We start from the raw sequence: 25,472 nt of genomic DNA on the forward strand, positions 1-25,472 counted from the left end.
TTGGGCTATGGTGACAGTCTCTCCAAGTGCTTTGTCCCCAGGCCACCCAGCGGCGCTGGCCTGACCCTGGCCCAGACATTAGGGTCTTAATTCAGCATGTGGAGGCTTAAGGCTGAAGTCCCACATCTTCATCAAGAGGGAAAAAGGGCTGGAAGGACAGCTTTCCCCTTCCCTAGGGAGCACTCTGTGACCTTGGGGTACTTTGCAGCAGCCCGGTTGGTCTCTCACGCTCTCTCCTCCTCCGCTTTTCCTCAGTGAAAAACTCCCCAAAGTTTTGAGTCCATTCCACTCACAATAAGTAACAATTTGAAAACTTTCACAATGCAGAAAAAGGCATTTCCTGCCTGCCTCTATCTCATGGCTCTCTGGCTCACTGGACACTTGCAAAAGTTAATGAAATAATGCTTAGATATTCATAATACGCAAAGTCCCAGAAAAGTGTTAAGTGTTAACATTACGAAGCATAATAGGGTCATTCAGAGAGAGTGACCTTAGAGAAATCAAGAGGAAAATACTGTTAACCTCGCAGAAATAAGTGTTTCTTCAATATGGACTCCAATAAAGCTAAGGAAAGTTCTTACCACTATTATCACTAACCTCGTACTGAAAAAGACAGACTGATTTTAAGGAAAAGACCACAGGGACTCAGATCTATAAATTAAGGGGGGGGAAAAAAGAGCATTAATGTGGGGTATTTTGTTTTGAGTGCGCAGATCTGAACGGAAGCTGGGCTTTTGGAGACAGTTTTCCAATCTCCCTATTAGATATAATGTTATAGTCTTATTACACATGTTGCCTACTAGATGTGCTCTGACTTTTATAGATGTCAACCCCATTTCTTAATTCAAGACATTTGTCTCTTGTGATCTCTGCGCCTCTGGGTTAGAGTTCCAGCCAAAGAGGTGAGCCAGCTCGGATCTGCAATGCAGCCATAAAATCCTCTGGCACTACATCCCCGAGAGCTGCTGCTGCCCTGCGAAAACGCCTGGATTTTGTCTGTCTGCAGCTCAGCACCCAGAAAGGACATTCTGCAGAAGGGCTCAGTGGACAACCAGGAAAACTGCTTTCAGGACCTTATCTGAAGGACAATACTTAACTTTCACCACCTGGGCCTGGCCCCTGAAAGGAAACAGTCACACTCAATTATTGTCTTTTTCTAGACAATTACTATTTAATCAAACCTCCAGCTGATATTAACTGGTGGAAAAAGGGCTATTTTTAGTCAGGACAGTGATTCCCCCTCACTCCTTTCATCTATGAGTAATGTATTTCCTTTTGCTCTCAGTACCACAAACCAGTCCACACCAGATGCTCAGTATTAGGTAAAATTAAAAATGTGGGCATCATACCCTTTGAAAGATGCTTTGAACTCAAATTAATATACCTAAACCCACTATTTAAATTAAAGATATCCTGTCTCTCTGTTGTGTAGTTTTCCCTTTTATCAGAAGGGGAATTTTAGTCCATTTAAAGGTTTTTTGGTTCAGCTCCACAGACCACACTTTGACTTAACAACACATTGCAATTTCCTTTTAGCCACAAGAATAAAGGAAACGTATAGAAGCAACACCATAATCTTGTCAAGCACCCTCTTTTGTTTCCCTGAACAAGCCTGTTCGAGAAAAGGTGAAGCCTAAGGTTTTTAAGATGTTTAGATCATGCAATACTTTTATTGAAAACATATGTATTTTTACGCATCTACTGATGCATCCACACACATAAAATATATGCCTACTAAATGCTTTTATGGACAAGAACAGAGCAGTCTGCAACCTGCACAGGTTTTGCAGAGTTCAATCCCCTTACTTCGGCATTTTACCTTTTCCAGACTTTTGCCCGGAATCCGAGTGGATACAAGAGAAAGCCCCACCAATTCTATACAACCAGAGAGTGCCTGTACCCACACTCACCTGTGAGCTGGGCTCTCTAAATACTGTCAGAAGCAAAAATGTGGGAGCAATGTACAATACATAGATTTCTCATGTACTTCTATGCGTAAGTAAGAAACTGGGCTCCTGCACTATTTGTGCCATTTATGTGTATCTTTAATCTTTTTCAAAATGCAATGATTTAAGTGCAACTGCTCCGCTTCCAGAGAGATACAGGACTCAATGCAGTTTGCTGAACATACTCAGAGTTTACATTTTATAAGCAAACACCGTCCATCTTCACATTCAGTCTGTCCCCTCTTGATGTGACGCTTGATGTCACCCCTGACAACACTCACAAGCACAGGCAGAGGTGTAGCTGCCTCTTCCCTTGGGCGCTGAGCCACGGAGCTGCGAGCGCCACAGCAATGGGAAGCTGGCCTTGTTTTAGGTACCGTGGGACGGCAAGGAATTGGGTTCACCCACATTTGCACGGGATGCTCCTGCCTCTACGGACCCTCAAATCCCGCTCTGTCCCTGGCAGCTTCACCGAGGTGCCGGTGAGGCATCAGAGGGCAGCCCAGCCCTGGCCACAGCACAGGGAGAGGGACTTTCCAGGACAAAACCCAACCGCCAGGCTGGAAAAAACGATGCTGAACCCCCTGTACTGAGCAAGGGGAGGGGTATTAGTTGGTGGTGCTGATGATGCCAAAAAAGCTTCGGGACGAAGCGAAGCATCTGCGAGTTCTCTCAGCGCGGGTTAGACAGTGACAGTGAGGCAGTTTATCCCCAAGAGCTTTCTCCCGGCTGGAGGTGTTGAGTTAACTGGCGGTGACCTCCCCCTGACCCACTGCGAGTGGGGCGCGGGGTGGTAGCCAGGAAGCCCAGCTCCCCACCAGTGCCCTTGCACAACACCCCTCTGAAAAGCAACCGCGGAGGTGACCCCGGAGTCAGCCGCCCAGCCCTATCCAGCGTGGAGGACGTCTCCCTTCACCCTTCTGGGGTTTCATCCATCTTCATTTGCTTTTTCTTGCTGCCATTTCCTCTGGCTTCTCAAACTTGAGACACTGGTAGCTATTATTCATTCTCTTGTTTCTTACCAGCCGTGCAGCAAAGAGCTGCAGCTTTCTATATACTAAATATCACATCAGTGCTTACTTAGCCATTATTTTAATAGTTGATTTTTTTCTTTCTGCTCAGATATCTCTTGAGCAAAAGCAGGTTTTGCTGCATTATTACAGCTTAGATTTCTAAAAGAGAAACATTTCAATACAATTATTAAACATCACTCTGTGTAGCCACAAAATAACTTGCTAATAAAAGCTCTGAATAGGAATGAAAATATAACCGAGGTATGAAGAAAGTAACTGCCTAAACCATTTGAGGTTAAGCAAGTATGAACAAATATCTTCATTGTGCACCCTTTTTGTCTATAAAAAGGGTGAAGAGGTGAAGGAGCAGGACTTATCCCTTCCACCACCACCAACAATGGTATAAACACACCACAGGCTCTCCAGTTTCCAGCGATAACAAATCATTTAGCTCTGGGTAATTCCAATAATTTTAGTCAGCAACTTGCAAAACTGCGCAACTTGTACTCAGTTTACATCAATCTGAGTAATCTTGTTCCTGCGTCTGGTTAAGAGGTGACTGATAATACATTTGGGCTTCACAGTGGGGAGGGGGAGAGCTAGCCCTTCTCTTCCTCTCCACTTTTGGGTGGTTTGGAAGGGATAGGAGAGAAATGGAGGTGTTGGGGGGTAGAGAATTGAAGGAAAGACAAAAAAACAAGCAGGGGTCCTGGTAGCAGATTTGGGGGTGGGATCACATTCTCTGTTATAAGAACAGACCCCAAAACTCCCATACGTGAACTCTCCTCCCCAGTCGTGAGAAGGCAGGCTGTCCAGCTTGCATTAGTCAACAACGACGGTGGGGAGTGCTTACAAACACGCAGCTGGTGACAAGAATATTTTCGCTCAATGGAAAAGACGGAAAGAGTCGAGAGATTTTGCGTAAGAGGAAGGGATTGAATGACTTCCCCAAGGTTTCACTGAAAACAGACAGCAGAGAGAGGAGCTGAACCCACGCGTCCTGAATCACAGCCCTTCGTCTCAATCACAAGACCCTCCTTCCTCTTGTATGTTTTGCACCGTCTAGGGTAAGCAAGAAAAAGACTGCCTTGCCCTCCTAAACCAGGAATTGAATACCAAACCTATAAATCACCTAGAAAATTCAGATGTTTTGACAGAAGGTCAACGGGCTCCAAAGAAATGACAAACCTCGCTATTGCTCCGGAAGGAGGGTGTCATTTCCTATGCTGGCCATCCGTGCTGAATCAAGATCAATTTAGATGGTAATAGGTTTGAAAATGCAGAGCCTTTCTTAGAAAAGATGCAAAAGAGCACGTCTATGCCATGCAGCACACACTCTGCTGCAAAGCCCGCAGAGCCAGCTCCAAGCCTGCCGACCACGGAGGAGTGTCGTGTGTGAGAGGCGAGACCGGTATAGATATATTAATAGCTAATTAATGACCCTTTCTCCTCAGGATGGCACACAAATTTAAGTCCAAGAATATACTTATACTGTTTCTAAGGCTACTTCAATCACTGCTTATGCTCTTGAAGGCCGCTGAACCTTGCTTCTTCATTATGCAACACATGCATGATCTTTCTTGCCTCCTGGCTTTGCCAAGGTTGGGAAAGGATATGATTGTGCTCTGTAAACATGTCATGAAGTAAACAGTAAGGAGCTACTTCTTGAGCTTTTTCAGTTGAAGATTTTCACAGAAGAACAAAACTGATCTGAGCAAGTTGAGGCCAGAAGTTCTTTAGTCTGAGAGGGGCTTTCCCGTCATGTCACAGTGGTGGGGCAAAAAACTGTAGCCTTGGTAAACCAGGCCTTGCTTGTTATGAAAATTTTTTTTTTTAATGAAGTTGTCTTTCCCATCAAGAGATTGGGCTGAGTGACCAGGGAGATTTCCTCTGGACTCATCTTTTCTCGGAAATCCTCTAAGATATTTCTAAGAAATATCACAGTGGCCTAAACATTTGGATACTTTCAGAAGGATGAACTAGTAAAGCATTATGCACACATTTTTCAGAGCAGACCATACATAATAAAACAAAACAGAATTTTCCACCTTTGGAGAAAATTCTAGCTGACTGAGCAGCATACATGTATGTGCATACCAAAGAACAGACACTATTTTCAGTATCAAGACCATCTTCAAGCAATTTCCCACTTATAATGCATTTAATTTATGTAAAACAGATGAATGTCTCTGGGGTAGGCTTTGTCTTTTAGTCTTATATTGTGAACGTCCCTGTTAATTAAAATGGGAAATACAAATTTCCCTGTCTAGTTCCAAGCCTGAAGCCCACTAGCACAAGCAGTCATCTGCAGATTCAGCTGGAGTCCTTTCAGCATCCCACAACAAGTCTGCTGGTGGAATTTAGGATCTTCGGACATGTATAAACCAGCCGTAAAGAAGGTGAACTAGCAGTGATGATGTATCTGGCCTAAGTTCCTTAAACAAGTCCTGTAACTCCATCATGGATTGTTACATTAGTACTATTCAATACCAGCACAGCTGACGAGAACGCCACCCTTGGTGGCACCACCTTTTGAAGCATTGCTATGTGCTGTGCCTAGTGGGATGACGAACAACTAAATGAGAGTATTAGCAACCATTATAATGGAGATTATCAAACTGCACTATAAGAGCTGAGGCGGGAAGGAACACTGAATGATCCTTAACGCAAAATAATTCAGATATCTCTTTTTAATTAAAATATAGTTTTTGAAAAAAGTCTTCCCAAATGAAGGTGGATGCAAGCATTTCCCTTCCCGATGATGGAAGTGATACCAAGTATTATGTTAGCATTAAGTGAACTTCCTCCCATCCATTTCTGTTCAGTTAATGTCATCTGACTCAAACACGATTAATAAAAGCGGGCTGTCCAGTTGCAACAAACTAAAGCCTTGCAAGTTTATAGACACCATTGCTTCAGGCTCCCCCTGTGACTGATCAGATAGGGTGTCTTTTGAATGGACTCAAAGAAACGCATTCTCACACCTGTCAGGCCTAGATTAATATCCCTGCTAATGGCACTTTGGGAATAGCCAATTAGCTCTAGTTATAGAAGCTTTCGTGGGTAAGGGGGAGAAGCAGCCTGTTACCACCAGCCGGACTCATTGTTCCCCTGAACAGATTTGTGTCCCAAACTGCGTGTGCCTTGGCGGTGTGACTGGAAGCCCCGCTGCACGCTGCTTCAGTGACGATGGAGACAGCAGAGGTGACCATGATCATAAAAGGAAAATAAACTCGCACTACGCTGAGATTACAAAGCCTAACACCCATTTTCAAGTCAGAAGTGGTTTGCTGAAATTTCCTAATTACCCCAATTTATTTTTTTGTCTAAGATAAAATCTCCTTTTTGCTCCAAAGGGACAGCACTTCATTTGTAATAAAACATTTGCTCCTGCAAGGAAAATAAATGCCCAATAATGTCGCTGAATTTGCAAAAGGGGAATAAGTAAAGATCTGGCCTTGAAGCAGCAGCTGAAGAGTGACAACCGCAGTGCCAACACCACCGGTGGGACACTTGAAAACAAGTCAGGGACCAAGGGTTAGTCCAGCCACCCGAACGTGACAGGAAGGCTAGTTAATAAACACCAGCTAACCCCTTCAATTACAGCAATAAATTGTTCAATTGGTTAAATGTCCACAGGTTCTGCCCCAAACGCCGCTGTGAACTGTTTAATTAGCAAACTCTTGCATCACCAGACAAACAGATCTCGGCCAGTGTGGGGGGATGCTTGGCCCCCGGGGAGCACGGGGCACTGGTACCCCGGGCAATTTGCCTTCGCAGGGTTCACCTTCACACCACCAGGTTTCAGCAGCTCTGAAAATCATGCATTCATTGCTGCCAATTTTTCAAAGCAGAATTAAGACTGTACGGGCCAAATACAGCTCAATCACCATTCTTTCCCCATCAGTTTTCTGTATTTCGATAAGGTGCCCCACAAATTACAGCTTCTCACCTGCCGCAAGATTAGATAGCCCTGCACACGATACGGGTTACGCAGCACAAGAGATACCGAGCACCTGGAAACTGCCTGCTGTACAAAACAGACCTGCAGATTAAAAGTCAGAAGGCCTATTCTGTGATAATACTCAACATGCTAAATCTGGGATTCTCTCACTGAGAGTTAAGAACCTTCAAATCCTTGCAAAATGATTTATCATCAAGATCACTGCTGGCTACAAAAGGCATTTAAAGTTTACCCATGAGACATATGCCACCATAACATTTAAAAATTATGATACCAAAAAAAAAAAAAAAGTTATTGGTAAAAGCTATTTAAAAAAAAAAAGGAAAAAAATATATTCTGGTGAATAAAGCGACAAGTTGATCACTGATCAATTAGGAGTTACATAAATTGCCTTCATTGGACCTTTGATGAACCACTGATTCTACATACTCTGTTACTAACTAAAAAGCATGCACTGATGCAGAGGAAAAATGTGTGGGTTTTTAAAAATGTTATATTAATTAGATTCATTTACCAGGAATTTTATGTCTGAAAAACGAGCAGTCAAAGGAGTTAAGTACTATTTGTTATGTTTACACAACGAGGAGAAATTGCATCTCCCTGCTGAAGTTTTCTTAATGAACTAAAACAGAGGTAAATTTACCACAGTTGGGAGTAAAATACATACAGTGTTTGCCTGTGGAAAGTTGTAAGTGATCACTCCCTGTCTCTCTTGCAAAAGTATTTATTTGGAAAAGGGCTTTAGGCAGAAATGTTCATTTATAATAAAATTTTTTAATAACATTGAGGAAATCTAACATTTTGCGCTTCTCCCTGGGAGGTTGAGCCTGGATCCTCAAGGGATATCCCAAGCACAGACAGCCAATTCTGTTCATTGGGGGAGGATGGAATCGGACTATGTTCCACACTCCACTTTACAAAAATCCACAAATCTTGCTGCTGAACTGAACTCAGGATGCTTCTGGCTGAGCTCACTGGCTCCAGGGAGTCCTCTCCTGAGCGCTGTCTTCTCCTAGTGAGCCACCTGGAGAGCCTCAGCACCCAACTCAAGCTTGTAGATTCTCCCCAGGTACCTACACCACATGAGTCCAGATCTACTCTGGGAAACCCGTAGGCTGAGCAGGGTGTTACTCCCTCATGTTTAAGGACATAAATGGTTGTTATTTGACTTAGCACACACATCTTGCAGAGCTAAGCAAAGCAAACTCTTCGATTCACAGGAAGACTTCTGTTGACTTCAGTAGTCACTGAGTCCACCTTGTGCAGACTATTTTGAATGCAAATTTTAACCTTTCTGTTGCCAGACCCAACAGAGAAAAAAAAGAAACCAATGGACAAGACCCTTTACGGCTAACAAATTACATCAGTTACCGCGTGTTTGTACATGGTGCTTAATGTTAAAGAAAATAGTTCCAAATAGATCTGTTAACCATGTCATTAAAGCTTGCTGCATCCAGGGGCTTAGTATCTGTGCCTCAGAAGTGGACAATTTAGAATTACTTTTTTTTTTTCTTCAGTTTTGCAGTACTAAGTGTCAGGACAGGTTTTCAGTTGAAATCGATTATCTGAGCCTCACTGAATTAAACAGACTGGAGCAATTCAGGCCATTGAGAATCCACGGGGGCAGGGTGGGGAGAAACTGCAAATTAGGAAAAGAATAGAGAACACAATACCGGCACTGATGTCCTGGCACACAGGCTTTTATTCTGGAGGTAGTTTACAAGCAGTTCATAACCTTTGGACTCCAGACAGTCTGTAGAACCAACATGAGAAGGTTCAGGATTTGGTCTGAACTTTCCATCCAGCCCCAGCACTGTCAATATTTGGAAGGTGCACTGCAACTCGTAAAGTCTCCATAAAATGGATGTTAGGGAAACAAAGTAACAAACCCCCTGAAAATGGCATTCATAAAGTCATTTTAGACTCTATTATTTTAATCCAAAAAGCTATGGAGGAGATAAATATTTATAAATTTACTACGTGTAAAGGAGGAATTTTCTGGCAAAACAGCTAATGCATTTTTGTTTAACAAACATGGAGTCTGAAAATAGCCTCTTGTTCCAGATTTCTAATTCCAGATTCACTTCAAAAATTTTGATGTATAACCTTAAAATTTCTGCAGTTAACAGAAAAATTAATAGAAATGGTCCAAGTGTGATTTTTCTGCCTAAGAAAAAAGTGACTGGAGAATTCACAAAACAAAACCATCTGTTTCTGGCCTGTCAATATTTCATTGATCTGTGTAAAATATCTTCACTTTTATTTCATTCTCCATTATAAATTAATTTAGTTATCATATCATACCATACCCATGCATGAATAAGTCTGTCAAGAAAAATAGATTTTAACAAGATAGCCTAAGGCTACAAATTCAGGTTTTATTCTTTGATAGTCACTTTAAAATACTAAATAAGAAAAGATTTATGGTTATGTATTTTATTTTGTGAATGAAAGATTCTTAAAATAATCATTATGTACCCCAGAGGCTTTCAGAACATGTTAACTAGAAAGTGACATTTACTATTAACCTAATTGACAGAGCCTTTGTGCAACCAAAGTCAAATGAAGTATACTGTTAATAACATAAAAATAAAAGAAAATAGGTTATATTTTAATTCTCTCATAATTTTGTTCATCACACATTTAAAGCTCTAAGTCACAGGGAACTTCATTGAATTAGATGCACTTACACCAGTACAAGGGTAACCTAAATGAACAGAGTTGAATGCACAACGTTTTAACAAATAATTTTTATCTGAGCAATAAAAATACCTTAAACGCATCAAAGTCTAAACTTCTGTCCTGAATAGAAGCTTCTGTTGTGACCAGTAGATGCTATACAGTTATATATCCATTACTTTATCCAAAGCTAACAATCTCTTTTTTTTTTTTTTTTTGGTAGAGGTAGGTCACTTAATTCATCAAAGGAAGAAAAGTTAGTCTGGAAAAATAATCACAAAGAGACAATTTCTGAAGTAGTTAATGTATCTTCTACTAGCCATGGTCAAAAAACTGAAATACCAACTTACTCTGCCCATAACTGAAAAAACAAAATACATTGGTTTTGCTCTAGATGTGCTTTTGAAGCCATCCGTGCCGAGTTCTGGGTTTCTACCTTTAGGAATGAATAATTTGCTTATACTTAGCAAAAGACTATTTTTCTTATTTCAAATGCATAGATGGGATTTGTGTTTATCATTTAAAAAAAAAAAAAAAAAGACACAATTACAACTCACCCAGAATGAGCATTTTTCTAACAGCTCAAGAACTGTTCAGATTAAGGACACTAACTCAACACATTTATAAATCAAGATGATTAATCGAGCTGACCACGCAATGCTACCACTGCAAGAACTGTACTTGGGTGAGAGGTCTCTCCCATATATAAATTTTTGCCTTGGTAAAAGTTCAGGAAACAAGACTGTTATTCCATAAGCCTTATGACAAGCAATTTCCACAAAGTTTTCAAAGCCCCCAGCACATAAGCAAGATCCGAGTTTTGACTCACCTGATCTATTAGGTTTTTGCCTTGCACAGAAAGCTCAAAGTTTCAGCACTATCTTGCCCCTTCATTCACCGTACAGAGTTATCTCCACACTGTAACCTCCTATGTAAAGCATGATGTTGCCTATATTCTCTCGCCTTTCTCAAAGCGTGAAAGCAAAGTTACGCCAACTATCCTGAGAAGCTTTGTACCGTATCAAGCACCTGTTCATACAACGGCCAGTTAAAAAAGCCAAGTAACAGCTGAGTTGGGGTCAGCCACCCTACGAACTTCAGGACATGTTATTCAGAGAGCCCACTACCCTCATCCCTCCCATCTTTATTTGAAAATAGCAGCTCTAGTAATGGGATGCCTGCCTTCCCTGTTTGAGCAGGCAGTGAAAGCCCTCCTGCTGTCTTCTGCTCTTAAGAAGAAAGCTTTCGTCTCCAACCTGCCCTACGCCTGTCTGCAGAAATGAGACAACTCATCCCACGCTGACAGCATTTGTTTAAGGAGCACAGGTTCAACAGGGCCGGTTAACCATTAGCCAGCACCCATACAGATCGTATCACCCTCACTATGCGCACTTGTTAACATATCCTTAAATGAAGTTGAGCTGGAGATGAGCACTTGGGTCAATCAGTCTTCTCTCAGCATCACCAAAGGGTAACAGCGACCGACCCAGTGCAGAAGATCGTGACCCAGCCAGCCTTGGGCACAAGCCCCACGTCAGTAGAAAGGATGGTTGTGAAGTACTCCACTCAGACAACTCAAGTGAATGTTACTGGTATCAGAAACTGCTCAGAAGGAATTCACAGGCACTAAAAACACGTACTAGAGGTTTGCAGATTTAACAAACCTCCCTAAAACCAGTCCACGCAAAAGACATTCATTCATACAATCACCCATAGGCAGCTCAACATTAGAGGCTGAAAAGAGAAGTTGTCTTCATAAAAATTAGTGGAAAGCTACCACGCTTCTTCAAATCTTTTTTTTCTAGAGTCTCACAAGTTACACATGCTGGTCAAAAAACTACTTAATGCTGCCATTATTCTGTATTAACCTAAATCTTGACAAAAACTTAAGCTATAATGATACTCTGTCATGTCACATAAATTATTTTGTCAAGCGCAAAGCACAAGATTTATTATTATGAGCTTTTATTACAAAACCATCTAGAAGCCACAAGCAAGAGCACTGAGCCATAGAAAGAAACCTCACCACCTCAAAGAGTTTGCAATCAGATAGAGAAGGGAGACACGATGTGAAGGAAGGGAAGTGACAGCGGCATTACCTCCACTTCGCAGGACAAATAGTATATATTGAGGCTTAGAAAAACTAAGCCACTTTTCCTGCAACTTTAGACTTAGCATGGCAGCTATTAATGTTATAGGGGTTTTCATGTGTGCCAGGGGCTCACCAGCACCAGGACTGAAGCATGACGGATTGTCAATCTCCAGCAATTTAGTCTGAAACAGACATAGGAACTGAACGCACATCTCTCCTATGTCCTATTCATGATTTTCACAACCCCAGCTTTACCCCATTTTTACACCTATACACCCTTGTGACAGTTGGTGCTACCCTGTTCCTGGTTTATATTAATTCAAGATCCAAATCTAGTGCCTAGCTTTCCAATCTTTGGAGCACAAATAAGATTAATTTTTAATTTTAAGGCCCTGATTCAGCAAAACATTCAACTACGTGCTTAATTCTATCCCTATTCAGTAAAGTACTTAAGTATTTGCTTAATTCTCATTTACTCCGCTGAGACTTGAACATGTGCTTAAAGATAAGCCTCTTCTTAAGTACTTTGCTGAACTAGGGCCTAAACTGTGACCTAGGAGCCAGGAAGAAATGAAAAAAATAGATCAATAATGTCCAGTGTAATTTCCTCACAAATATCACAAATATTAGGCTGCTGAAAGGAAAAGATGAAGAAACAATAAAAATAAAAATCTCGTTCATTTAAATAGTACGTAGAGTTAGTACAGCTGTTTTATGAGAAGAGACAAACTTTATAAAATCCTATTAAGAAATGTGTTAATAAATATCTCTTTAAAAAGTCCTTCTTTTTGCTGATTTATGTCTACAAACGTGCATTATAGCAATGTGTTGAGCCAGACACTCACTCTCAGTTATGTGATGGGAATTATAAAGTTTTTCAAGCTATGTACCTGGTGATTAAGTAAAAAATAAAATTTAGAGGGATATCCAATTTAATGAGTACAGTGGAACAGAATTCTTAAGACAAAAACAATGGAGAAATTAGGAAGTTGTCATAGTACAAGCAAAAAAGAAAAAAAAAAAGGCAGACTCTGGTACTCTATTAGGAAGAAACTGCTAGAGTTGAGTCATCATCAACAGAGATCATGCAGACACTGTGTAATATGTACATTCACTTGCAAAAAAAGTCTCACCGTGGGTGGACCCTTGGGCCAGCATGGAAATAATAGAAGATCAGGATCAAAGAAGCCCTTGGCAGGTATGGGAAAATGTGTCTACACATCTAAGCTTAGGTTTAAATAGCAGAGAAAACAAAATACTATATTATTTCAAAAATGAGAAATTTATTTGCTAGTGGCTTATTTTCTTATGCATTTGCCTGCCGTACCCTTATGACTCTGCATCATTCCATAAAGCATGCTTTTCCAGCAGTAAGATCCTACACTGACCAAACATGCCCTTTTTACTGCATATTCAGTGTTCAAACTAAAGCTACCTTGCCTGTTTTAAGGATATCAGTATCAATTCAACTGATACGGCCAGAAAATACCAGGAAGCTAAAAGTCAGGAAAAATATCTGCAGGTGAAACTTATGTTCTATTTATTCCAAAACACGTATCTATCATTTCACTGGCAAAAAGTCTGGTCAAGCCCAATACAAAAATCAGACGCATACAGCTAAACTGTAGGAAGATGCTTTTCACTGTGTGTGTTTGCCCATGCCCCAGATGCCTTCCACCCTGAGAGAAACTGGCCTGTTAGTATTTTGCCAGGAGAAGGGTCCTTCTCACAAAAAAGCACCAAACACGTGTCACTGACAGGTTTTCTGTTGGCAAGTCTTTCATGTCGGTTCCTTCAGGAACTGCTGTTCCTCTAGCTGGGGTCACTGTTTTCATCTACCTTTTGATTTTCAGCAAACAGGAATGCTACTTAATCTTTGCAGTTCCTAACTCACACATATGCTTAACTTCACGCACTGTGAATGGTCCCCCTGAAGCCTGAATTACAGTACATAAAGCTAAAACATATGCCGAAGCGCCTGCAGGATTGGGGCCTAAAAACCTGCGCATTTACTAGCTATTACCCTTTTGATGGATCCATCCCACTATAACGATGGATAAAAGTGTTTATAAAAAAAGCTTTGAAGATGAGAGATACTCCATAAGTACATGTGTGGGGTAGGGGAAGTGGAAAGGGCTAGAGACACAGATTGCATTGGCTGCCCTGATGTTTGCCATGGAAACCACACATCATTATTCACAGCTGTAGGATTAAGAAGCCTACGTGTTGGAGGTGGTTCCTCATATTTCGGACGAGCAGAGCCAGAGAGCAGAAGATTCAGTTTCTCAGCTCCCACCTCAGTTCACTCCTCGAAGATGCCCCACATGGACACACGGTTCCTTGGAAGGCCCAGCTGTGGTGATGCCCATGCTCCCCACCAGCACACACAGCCACCCCTCTCAACATGGCCTTCATCTCCCTCCTGCCTGCCCAGCAGTGGTCACGGCCAACTGCTGAGGCAGAGAATGGCAAAGGGATGAAAAACATTTAATTTGTATTCCTGTTGTCAGAAGGGTAGGAAAGGTCACCCAGTGCTGCCCTTCAATCACCCGCAGAGCCAGGTACCTGCCATCCTCTCCTGAGCTGTCGTGGCTTCAGAGGTATAAAATATTTTCCAACAAAAAGAAACTGGATCACTTGCCTGGGGGAGCCACAACGTTTATTCCAACGTCAATGAAAGATGGCTTTGATCACGGCAGCAGCCATACATCTCTGATTGCAGACGGCAAGCCCACCTCAACACAGTTACAACATGTGTATCGGTCTCTTTCCTCCCACCAGGCTGGATGTCAGGCTAATCAGTTTGATCTGACAGATGTTAATTAAATTAATTAAGGTCCTTCTGAATGGACTTGATTAGTGTTCCATAGAGGGATCCCTTGTGAAAAGAAACCCTGTCAGGAAAGGCACTAATATTCTTCTCCTCTCACAATGAGAAGTTTCTTGGGTTGTTATTGTATTTTTTATACCATTAATTAAAGTACTTTATAAACACATAATGTGTGATGGCTTTTGAAGCCTGACACCCAATTATATTAAATTAATAATAGCCTTCTACAAACAGAAGACTTTCATACCCTCCTTCAAGCAATTTTGTTACTCTGCATGCAGTTACTGCCAACTCCAGCATTTCAAATACTTATTCTGATTTAAACAGAAATACACAAAATCAAGATGCAAAACAATCCTGATCACTTCCAATCAACCTCCTCAGAGGGGCTTCTTGTACAAATATTGGAAACTCGGTATGTGTAGAAGTGCAGTGTTGGTAACACTGTGAGAGGCCGCCTTGTTCCCTGCATTGGTTTGTGCAAGAACAAAGACCATTTTTGTTCCACGGAACATGATTGGGACTGTGTTGGCATCATTTTGAAAGGGTTCAGTAAGGGCAAAACCCCGTCTTGTCCACACAGGTGCAACAGCACGACCAAGTTAAAAGGCAACATTTTGCTTCCCATACCACATTTGTGATCGACAAAAGCGCTGAGGCTGGAAATCCCCTGGTGCTGGTAAATGGCAAACAGTGGTCACTGTCACACCGCCCACAAGAGATGTCCCACTGCTGGGGACAGGTACAGCTAGTGCACATGAAATAGCAGGTCCTGCAGCGAGTAATGACCACTGGTGAATGGTCGTGTGCTTCAGAAGCCCATTAAAAAGTGACATGAAATCATAAGTTTACAAATAGAAGAGCTGCTTATGCTGTATTTACAGTACGGGCATACTTGACTAGATGATAAATATAAAAATGCAGGTAATTCTTACGGCTAGTCTAAATTAAATGTACTTTGAAATAGAAACTAACTTCTAAATATAATTTTCTTTAATTTTTCCTTGTGTACCAGGCAGGAAGTGGACTTCCCTACCCAGTTTTCATATCTCCTGTTTCTCCCTACTTTATAGGTTAAATTTAATAGTTTCCCAAGAGTTAAACAGTTCCCAAGTTTAAAGCTTTCCAAGACTTGCAAAGGATTTTTAACTCAACCTGAGAGGAAGTACCAGTGATGTTACTGTGACTGAAAGAATGCTAAGAGCTCAGGTGCTGAAAACCCGCTGCTTCATCTACCAACACTTCCTTCCTTTTCCTCTGAAGCCAGAGCGGTCATTCAAAACACTTGATCTTGAAGTGTCAAATGATGGTGAGCACTACAAATTATTTTCTGACACAGGCTGAACAGTGGAAAGGAACTCTGAGGTGGTTTGGCTTTTGGAATGGAAGTCAAAATGAAGGAGAGAACAAAAAAAAAAGTTAAGAGTAAAAGCATAGAAAAAGGAGGCAAAAAGAATGAAGCAATAAGCTAGAGAGAGATTAAGACACAAGGTACTCTGAGGGAGTGAATTAGGTAAAACAAAAGGTAAGGCTGATGTCCTCCGAACAGAGAAAAGATCCTGAAAAAGAGAAAATAGCGTTAACAGGCACTTACTCTATTAAATAAGAAAGAAGAAAGAAGAAAGAAGAAAAAGGCCATTATATTTTTTATTCCACGCCCCTCTATTTACTTTTATTTTTTCCATTTTATTTTCAACGTATTTGTTAAGCTACACACGTCACAAGAAAATCCTGTGTTTTGCTAAGTCAGCACCCATTTACTATAGCGTAAAAAGCTATTCCGGCTTATCTGCTGGTTAGTCTGAATCCAGCACACCCAAATGCATTTTCTGGTGCTATTTAGATTAGAGTCTCATGATTTTCTGAAGTTCAGACTAAACTATTCTGAGCCTGAGCCAATAACTGATGTCTTCTCATTGTACTGATACTAGATTTACGTGTCAGTGTACAAATTCCACTCTCAAAACCATACCTGTTTGTAGCATCTGTTGCGTTTTATTCTCACGACCACACTCAGACAAGAAATAGAAATTGGCTAGAGTGTAATTGTGTCTAGTAATTTCAACAGAAACATTTATTTTGAGACTTTTCGGGCTATTGTATAAATGCTTCAAGGAAAGAAAGTAAAAAACCAAAGAGGCATAGATTTGACATTGCAGGAAACAAAAATAGGCTTTGTTTAATAAATTATACAAAGAAAGATAGGTCACAATAAAAAAAGACACATCCAGGAAGAAAAAAGCATTCGGTGCAACTGACCTTCAGGTTCCCTCTACTCTTTCATTAACTGTCCACTGAGGTGATCCCTGGCCAAATACGGGCAATTCAGAGCCTGTCATAGAATTACAAGATGAATTAGGGACTGCTGCCACAAATTTACAGCTACCAAGGCCTCTGCTGATTAAATTTTCCCAGACTTGAAAGTAATTTCACTGGAAACACTCTTAATGTGGCCCCAAGATCAGCATCACGACAAATGAGGAAGGGGAAAAGCACTTTTCCCTTCCAATTATCGGGTGATTTTTTTCTCCTGTGTGATTTGTAAGCAAATAGACATAATTTAAACCAGCGTGACATAAAAGTGCCAGATCTAACATGGATTGTTTGCATGCTACGAAAAAAACTTCCCAGAAAAATCTGTTTTCAGTTCCCTTAAGGAACGGTGACTCCTGTATTTTCTTTCAGCTTCTGACTTGCCAAGCTTATTAAACAGCTTCAATTATCGCACTGAACAATTACTGACTCACCACGAAATCAATTGAAAAGCCAATGTAGTTGAAACTGTACACAGATCTGCTCACTACAGGTGAGTAACCTCACATGCATGAGTAGCGCCACTGCACTCGCTGGCATAACTCATGTGCATGACTATTTGCAAAACCAGGGCCTCAGATTGTAAACTCACTGAAGCAGAAACCAGATCTTATCTGCCCGTAAAGCACCTGGCAGTGCACCTATCTTTGCCACTACATAAATTAATTATCATTAGCATCTGAATTTTGTCAGATCCAGCACTCTCCCCTAACCTCAAACACTGAATTTCTTCCCAGGGTGATGTTTGTGCACAGCGGATGATAATAATATGTACGTGGATATTTAACTGATCTAGAGTTAATTCAAAAATTTCAATACAAGATGAAAATATCTAAGACATCTGAAAAGCTCCTAAGGTCCGAGGTCTGGGTGGGGTAAGGGAAAACTTTAAAGGTGAAAAATATACTGAATTGAAATCCTGAAACACTTTGACCTTTAAACAGAACCTTCCCCCCCTCTTGAGGTTTAAGATAAGTTCAGCAAACAAAATTTCACCCTGGGCTTGACACATAATCTGCTAAATTACTGAAGAAATAAACAAACACTTTTTCCTTCAAAAAAATCTCAACATAATTTTAGGGGAAAGACAGATCCCACTTCTTATAACTCTTGGTGATACTTTCTACATACAGGCTTACATACAAGGTAAAGCACTCTTACATTTTAACAGGAAATACAAACTTAGACAGAAAAAAGTTGTGAAATAGCAGCTTGAAGATAAGAACTCTGAACAAGATGACTTTTGCTCATCTGAAGAAAAGAATAGTCATCTTCCTTAATCATTTCAGACTGATTGCTTCAGTTTGGCAATCTTACATTTCAATAGGTTTTTACTGCTGAACCTACAGAAACAGGGATGGGGGGACGGGAGAGGACGGGACTGGAAGTGCTGGTCAGTTCACTCAGGCCTTTCAGTGCATCTCAGTTGGCATTTTTTAAAAGTTCTCCAGTTTTTCCTTCAGAACACTAGCCGGTTTAATTTCCAATGGAAACAACAAACAAACAAACACAAAAACCTCCACCACAACAAACAAACAAACAAAAAACCCAAACACCAAGAAACCATGAGCCAATAAGCCAAAAGGGGAAAAAAAGGGGGGAAAAAAAAAGGAAATCTAGTGGTAGACGGTTGGTTTTTGTGTGTTTTTGTTTGCTGTTTTTGTGTGGTTTTTCTCCCTTAAAAAAAAAAAGAAGGACACCTTTCCATGTTTGATGATTTGCTGTTAAGCAAATCTTATCCATCAAGACAGCAGCTGGCTTTGATGCATGAAGCCACTCAGTGCCACTCTCTTTCTGCCTCTGCTTTCTCTCCTGAGGTCCAGCCTTTGCTAGTGGACTATTTAGACAGATCCTTCAACAGACACAAAATACTTCCATGAACAGTGAAAGCTATTATGTGTCCACCAGACCAAAATGGAACTGAAATGGAGAAAAATTAACAAAACCAATCAAAAACAAGAAAAGGGAGTGAACTCTTCACTCATACGTTTAGGTAGGGCAGAACTCCTAGATTACTAATCACATGACAACAAAGACATGACTTTTAACTGTAGTCACAAAAACTCTGATTAAATTACATATCACACAAAAAGACTATCTCATTAAAATGGAAAAAAAAAATAGTATTATTTTTTATTATTGTCTGAGACCTGCTTGGATATGTATGCACACAAGAAATCTTTACCTGCTACCTTATGACAGCAGTGTCTGAAAGCTATTTTTCTTTTATTTTTTCATAAATCACAAAAGCTCCACAAGTCAGTTTCTGGTTACACATCTTTCTTCAAATTCTTAATTGGGTCCATTAAAAAAAAAATAAACAGATTAAATTTTATTTGTGTTTACCATTTCTGTAGGCAGTGTGATGCCAAGTTCCACAGTATAGGGCAATACTATTAATTCTTAAGCTTTAAGTTAAAGAAAGCATAATGTTTTTGAAATCTATGATAAAAAATGAAGGGAATGTCAGATTAAATCTGTCACAACAAGAATTACAGAAATAACCACGTATTAATAAAATACAATGACAATGAAATCTACTCTGTTCTGAATCTTCACCTCTTTCCCTGCTTGTGCTGTGCAACAGAAAACTGAATACACTCACAATATCCCACCCCAAGGACCAGTCCGTCTTCACACAACATACACCACTTTGCATCCAGTAACTATGTACATTTTTTAAAATGTCATTTAACTCTGAAGAGTGGTAAAAACTGATAACTGACTATAGAAGCACTTCCTTAAGTTTACATCATCTTGGAGGCCTCACCCAACTCAAGAAGTAACCCTTGGTGGCCACTACTTACTCACAGCGCTTTCTTCGCAGCGAAAACACAAAGTGGAAACCTCACCTTGGATATAGGTCAGAACACAGAGTAGTAGCTGGCCAGTGCCTAGGGCAGGTGTGAGCAAGGGCCGGCGGCCGCTTTCACACTGCGACCTACACCAGTCTTTATGAAGCGAGAAAGTAGAGCATGAGCTAAGAGAGTACATCTTTTAAGCAGGATGTTTCGGAGCCCCTGCAATCCTTTTACCAGACACACAAATACAACCTGGCTGCTTGCCTTATTTTTTTTTTAGTTTTCACCCCCTCCACTCTAAAAATACTAACCCTTCTCCTGAACTACTTGGAAGGGACTTGTGAAGGGGTGGAGTAAGGGAAATCAGTGCAGCGAGTCACCTTTCAGCCACCTATGACATCAGCCTGCTGCCCTGATTCCTTCATTAATACCTTTGAGCTGAAAACAATGGGCCTGCCATTAAGCACCACACAGTTCGAGATAAGAAAGCCCTAAGCAGATAATAATCGGTGCATTTAGCTGGATTTCAAACATTCAGCTGCTTAATCATTTCTTCCTCACTGCATGCTACCCAAACACAGGGGGAATGCTTTGGATGCCTTGGGCTAAGGAAGAAGGAGCTGGGGTGTGGGGAAGAGGAGGGAGAGAGCAGAGCCCCAGGATGGGGATTGGGGAGGAGAGGGGGATTTCATTGGCAATCCTCTCCCTGGGAAATGAAAACATTTCTTAATTGCCATTAGGGAAATAGGTTAAATACAGGCTTGGTAAGCTGCTAAGGGCTGGCTGACAGATTAGAGCGGATGGCTGTTGAAGTATACTCATTTCCATTATATGACAGAGCAGGGAATTTTTATTTTCTTGATAGTCTTCAAAGGCTGTTCCTGTCAGGCCCTGAGTGTGAGACTGCTAGTTATATTTTAACTAGTCACCTTCCAGCTGATGAAATGAGGCCCAGCTCTCTGGCCCTGAAGTGACTGCTTTACTGCTTCACCCAAGGAAACATAAACTGCAGGACATGCTGATGAGGAAGGTATTGTCACATCTGCCTGATGTGCCCACACAAAATAACGATGAGTAATAGCAGAATCAGAGAGACTACAGGCATGACGCAGCATACCTGCCACACCAGGAAAGGAGGGGAAAAAAGCATCTCAGGATCCCCAAACACTGAAAAGACTCACAGGCTTAAGAGCGGTCCTGCCAGGGTTGAGAAATTTCTGCCTCTGGAACCCCAGGACCCATGTGGGTGGGAGGATGGGCAACTTATGAAACTCAAATGCCACCGCTTGCCTGCTAAGATCTTCAAAGCCCCCTCCTTTCCCACACCCATCCAAGGAACCTCCTTCTGGTGGGTGCCCTTCCCCTTCACCTGTAGGTTCTTCAAAAGCCCCACCTCTAGCCTGTGAAGAGGACGATAAAAAACGTTCCCAACAAACTGAGGGGGAGCAAACGGAAAGGAAGTTTCCCTCTAAACGGGCGCAGTCTTACTCATCCGCAAAACTCAAAAGCAGCTACGAGCAGCAGACACTGCAAAGCTGAGACACCATCCTGTAAGCCTTCATCACGCAAAACTCCCTGGGGCGTGAGTGGGAGTTTTATCTGAGTAAGGTCTGAGTTTTTTGAGGAAAGCCTTTGTTCTGGGGCTCCCTGAAGCCAATATACAGAACTATGCAAACAATCATGGACTGGCAGGTGAAGTCGACAGGGGGTCATTTGAAGAACAAGTTTCTGGCAGCAATGCTGGTTTAAAGCAATTACTGCCACCTTCTTCTTTCTACCTGCAGACACATTTACCTTCCCCCACCCCAGTGTTCCTCCATGACAAAGACAGGAGCATTTGTACAGCTGTGTGGAAAATGAGTCAAGAAACTGCTCCAGCTGTAAACTACCCTGGCTGGGTGCTCTTCCACAAGCTTTAATTTACACTTGCAAACAACTCCAAGGCAGGAAATGCTATGGCCATGATTTAATAAACAAGGAACAGGGACATAAAAGCTACAGCCATGGCTGCAACCATCCTACGGCACTGCAGACCACTCGCCAAGAAGGGCCTGTGTCCACCCTACCAGCATCTTTTAGCCTGTACGATAGGGCTGCGTCCAAGTCACCTACCAGCAACCACCCCTGGTGTGTCTTTAACACCCAAAACTGCACCCAGGAATTGTCCAAAAGAGTGTTGGCTCAGTCTGACCAAAACTACCCCAATTAAAAGTGCTACCAACCAGTCCCACCAGTTAACAGTACAGATTTCTAGCACCTAGGGCTCCTATGGCCAGTAGGCCAGCATCACTAACCCAGAGGCTCACAAAGTGATTGTTAAAGGTATTTTGTCCCCTCAGGGAACAGAGAACAGCCTAGAGTGATCTCCAGTATCTTTTGATATGTCTGGTGTGTATCTGTCTGCATCATCAGACATCTTAACGCATTTTAAAGTCTCGTGCTTCCCACCAGACGAGACTCGAAGCACGCTTACCTGTACGTACAGACAGATACAAGATCCCCGTGGAACAGCAACCACATTGGTAACAAATGCTGTTAAAGGGCGTTTGCTCAGCTGTTCTGCTATCACAGATTCAGCCAGCATGGGCAGAAAGCCTACACATTTACATAGCACCAGCCGGTGTTCTTCACTTGGTTAGTAATTCCATGCACTTGATTTGCATGGAGTGTATTTCCCAGGAATGCACTGGATTTTCATCTGAAGTCAACAAGAAATGGAAAACCCAGCACTCTCCTTGGTTCTTGCTTCTCTTTATCACTGCTCATTCAGGAAGTATCTGTGAATTGACACAAATCCCTGGGCTATGGATGGGTATTCTTCCTGGATGATCCAAGAATTGACAGGAATACATACACCAGGGCAACTAGGGAACTAAGGTTATAGTACACCTGCTCTAAAGAGCCTGGGACAGATCCTTTGCATCTGCCAATCATTTCAGGCCAGAAGTTTTTATGTGTGTTTTTCCTGTGGCCAAATATTTAGCCACAGCCAAGCTAAACCAGCCACAGCACTGCCAGAAAGAAAGCTGAATAACAAAAGTATGCTTTTGCGTGGTGGCTGCATGTGATATCCTTAGCACTCTGGCTGGGTGTAAGAAGCACTGGTTTATGTCTACGGAAATCAGTATCAACACACTGAGTATGTGCCTTTTGTACAAACTTCTGTAATAACATCGAAATATCTTTTTTTTAAAACAAAGGTGTCTACTGTCATCTCAGCCTTCTTGACAACTACTTTTTTCCAGCATATGTAGAGTACAAGACTGTGCACCCTTTATTTACATCTGGACATGCAAACATAAGCCTTACAAGCAAGTTTCAAACACATGACTGTGCTATGGTTCAACTCTTTTTAGCAAACAGAATGCATTTATTCTTGCTCAAGAGCATCTGAGTACCTCTGAAAGGCACCACATGCTAAGCCAGCACAACCCTGGTTCCCAATTAGGAAAGAAGATGCTTTCTTAAATGTAATATAAGGTCAGTTGGTGTGTTTTTTCTGTCATTAAGGAAAGGAGAGGTACTGTTTTGAAGTATCAGTACAGTGGCAAAGCATTGGACACACTGTGCTTTACATCAAATATTTTCCTTCACAACATAAGTACCACACAGATAAATAGGCTCTTTCTGCAAGTTACGACAAGTTCAATTACACTGAACTCTACCTTTGGTTTAAGGCACTTGAATTCTCATTCCATAGACCCTCTAGCATGCGCATTCCTGTAACAGAACAAATTTCTTTTCCCTGCTTATTGTATAAACATTTATATCATATTTAAATACATGAATAACGTATTATATTAATGAATACTCTTCAGAGTAGTATCACAACATCAGGTGGTTATCCTTTGATGGCAAAAAATCATCAAGGTCAGTGGAAGAATCAGCTTTATGGCAAACATGGGGACTATTGTTGCAAACAGGGCTCTTGATTACTATATACTAAATATATAAATAACTCCAGTTTTTTTTTCAAAGTTATACTTCAGATGTTTGTTGGTTTTTTGTTTTGTTTTTGTTTGTTTGTTTTGGTGTTTTTGGTTTTGTTTAAACATCTTGCATATGTAAAGAGAGCACCTCTGTTACAATACCATATTCTACAAGAAGGAAAATCAACCTCATCAGCAATTCTTGAATTCCCTACGTTATAAATTATATCTCAAACCACACTTGGCAAACCAAAAATGCTTTGAGGAATCCCGGGCAAGTAGTTGGACAGAAGTCTACTTATAATTATGTAAATATGTTGTGCTGGGAAATAAGTTGCTTGTGAATTAACTATTAAGAACAGACCATTTTTTATCAAGATGTTACTTGCATCCAGTAGCTTTACACTAAAGTAAAATGCAGAACAAATGGACCATATTCTATAATGGGTGAAAATCATTTTCTCAACTACACTAGAGCAGCTCTACTGCAGCCTGGTACAGACACAACAGCAAGAAACTGAAACTAAACGAAGTCATGGAGAAATAAAGAGGAACTTTAAAGTTTAAGTTTTATTTCAAATAAATAACAAAGTGAACAACCTGACATGGGTTGGGGGTATGTCTGCATTACTTAATGCCTTTAAATCAAGATTAGATGGCTTCCTAAAAAGAAGCTTTAGTACATTCATTTAGGATATGAGATCTGTGCAGGAATTACTGGGTGAATTTCTATAACTGATGTTCTGTTGAAGATAAAAATACCTGATGACAAGAAACTTAGGCTTTAAATTCTATAAACTCGGGAACTATTACTTATGATGTGACAAAAAAGCTTCCTCAACTATTTATTAGAAAAGGAAAAATAATTTTAAAGACTGTTAACTGAGCTTTTCATTATCCAAATACTTTTTTTTCCCTGTCACCCTCCTCTCCCCCCTTTTATTCAAAACACAAATACACAAATCTATTTCAAGATGAGACCAAATTAATGTGGGACTGACTTTGTGCATGAAAGGGAAGGAAGCCTGAGTTCCTATAAACCTTTCAAACTTTCATTCCACCTCCCTTCCCTGTTCGCATGGAGGAGTCTATTTTACAACTTTATCCATGTAATGGTCCTGCAGACCACTTCTTCATGCCAAAATTTCTCTTTGAAGTTTGTTCTCCCATTAGTGTTTCAGTGTAGGTATTCGAACTGATCGTGCAAGCACAGCAGAACTCCAGAACTGTCCACGTTCCGTCAAATACAGTTGTTTCATGTTGTCTGTGATTTACAATCTTAATTAATGCTCAAAAGAAGAAGAGCACATCTTTGGTGGAGCGTCTCCCCTCCACACACACGCATACCCCTCCTCCCTTTTTTTTTTTCTCTTGTGCAAAACAGCACTCTCGGGGTTTTGTTGGACATTGTGCAGGATGACTTTGCCAAGCCGAATGGAACACACTTAATACTTTTCCTTTATAACCTTTGCAATAAATCAGCTACCACTCCACTTGCACGAGAACGGCCATTAGTGTCCTGTCCCCTCCCCCAGCACTTCCCGAATTTTAAACAAAGTAGGAATAAACTGAAGCTGAGCAGAGCCAGCGAGCCCAGTAAATCAGTTTAATGAGAACTGAATCAGTCGTATGAAATCCACTACCGAACAAATAAGGTGGACAGGAGAGGCTGAGCTTTCCGTGGAGGTACTGAGGTTGGGGAAGCAGGAAAGCAGTGCTCACATACTTGATCTTCAGCAGTGATGCATGTCTGCTGTGAACACTCTGTTCTTTAAAATCAGATTTGCTGCAGCTTGCTGCTGCAATTCATTGTTTAGATTTGGCTGTTTCCTCTCCTGTTTGTGGTTTTGTTCCTCCATGTTTTCCCACAGAAGTGGATTTTTCTGTTTACCCATGTTCACCACT

General features: G+C 41.2%; 1 protein-coding gene across 4 annotated transcripts in view; it reads right to left on the reverse strand.

Moving 5' to 3' along the window:
- PRDM1 (PR/SET domain 1) overlaps window positions 1-25,472 on the reverse strand; it is a 101,195-nt gene that overhangs the window by 43,968 nt on the left and 31,755 nt on the right. The window contains exons 1-2 of one of the 4 annotated variants that reach the window (XM_071806686.1): window positions 19,690-19,754; window positions 16,784-16,856 (exon numbers count right to left, since the gene is read on the reverse strand). The exons of 1 other annotated variant lie outside the window; for it this stretch is intronic. The gene's annotated coding sequence lies outside the window, so the exon portion shown is untranslated. Of the gene's footprint in view, window positions 1-16,783; window positions 16,857-19,689; window positions 19,777-25,472 lie in introns of those variants that run through there. 2 more of the 4 variants (XM_071806683.1, XM_071806687.1) reach the window with 2 other exon arrangements.

This window comes from Patagioenas fasciata, chromosome 3 (genome assembly GCF_037038585.1).
Source record: "Patagioenas fasciata isolate bPatFas1 chromosome 3, bPatFas1.hap1, whole genome shotgun sequence".
In the NCBI taxonomy this organism is placed as follows: Eukaryota; Metazoa; Chordata; class Aves; order Columbiformes; family Columbidae; genus Patagioenas; species Patagioenas fasciata.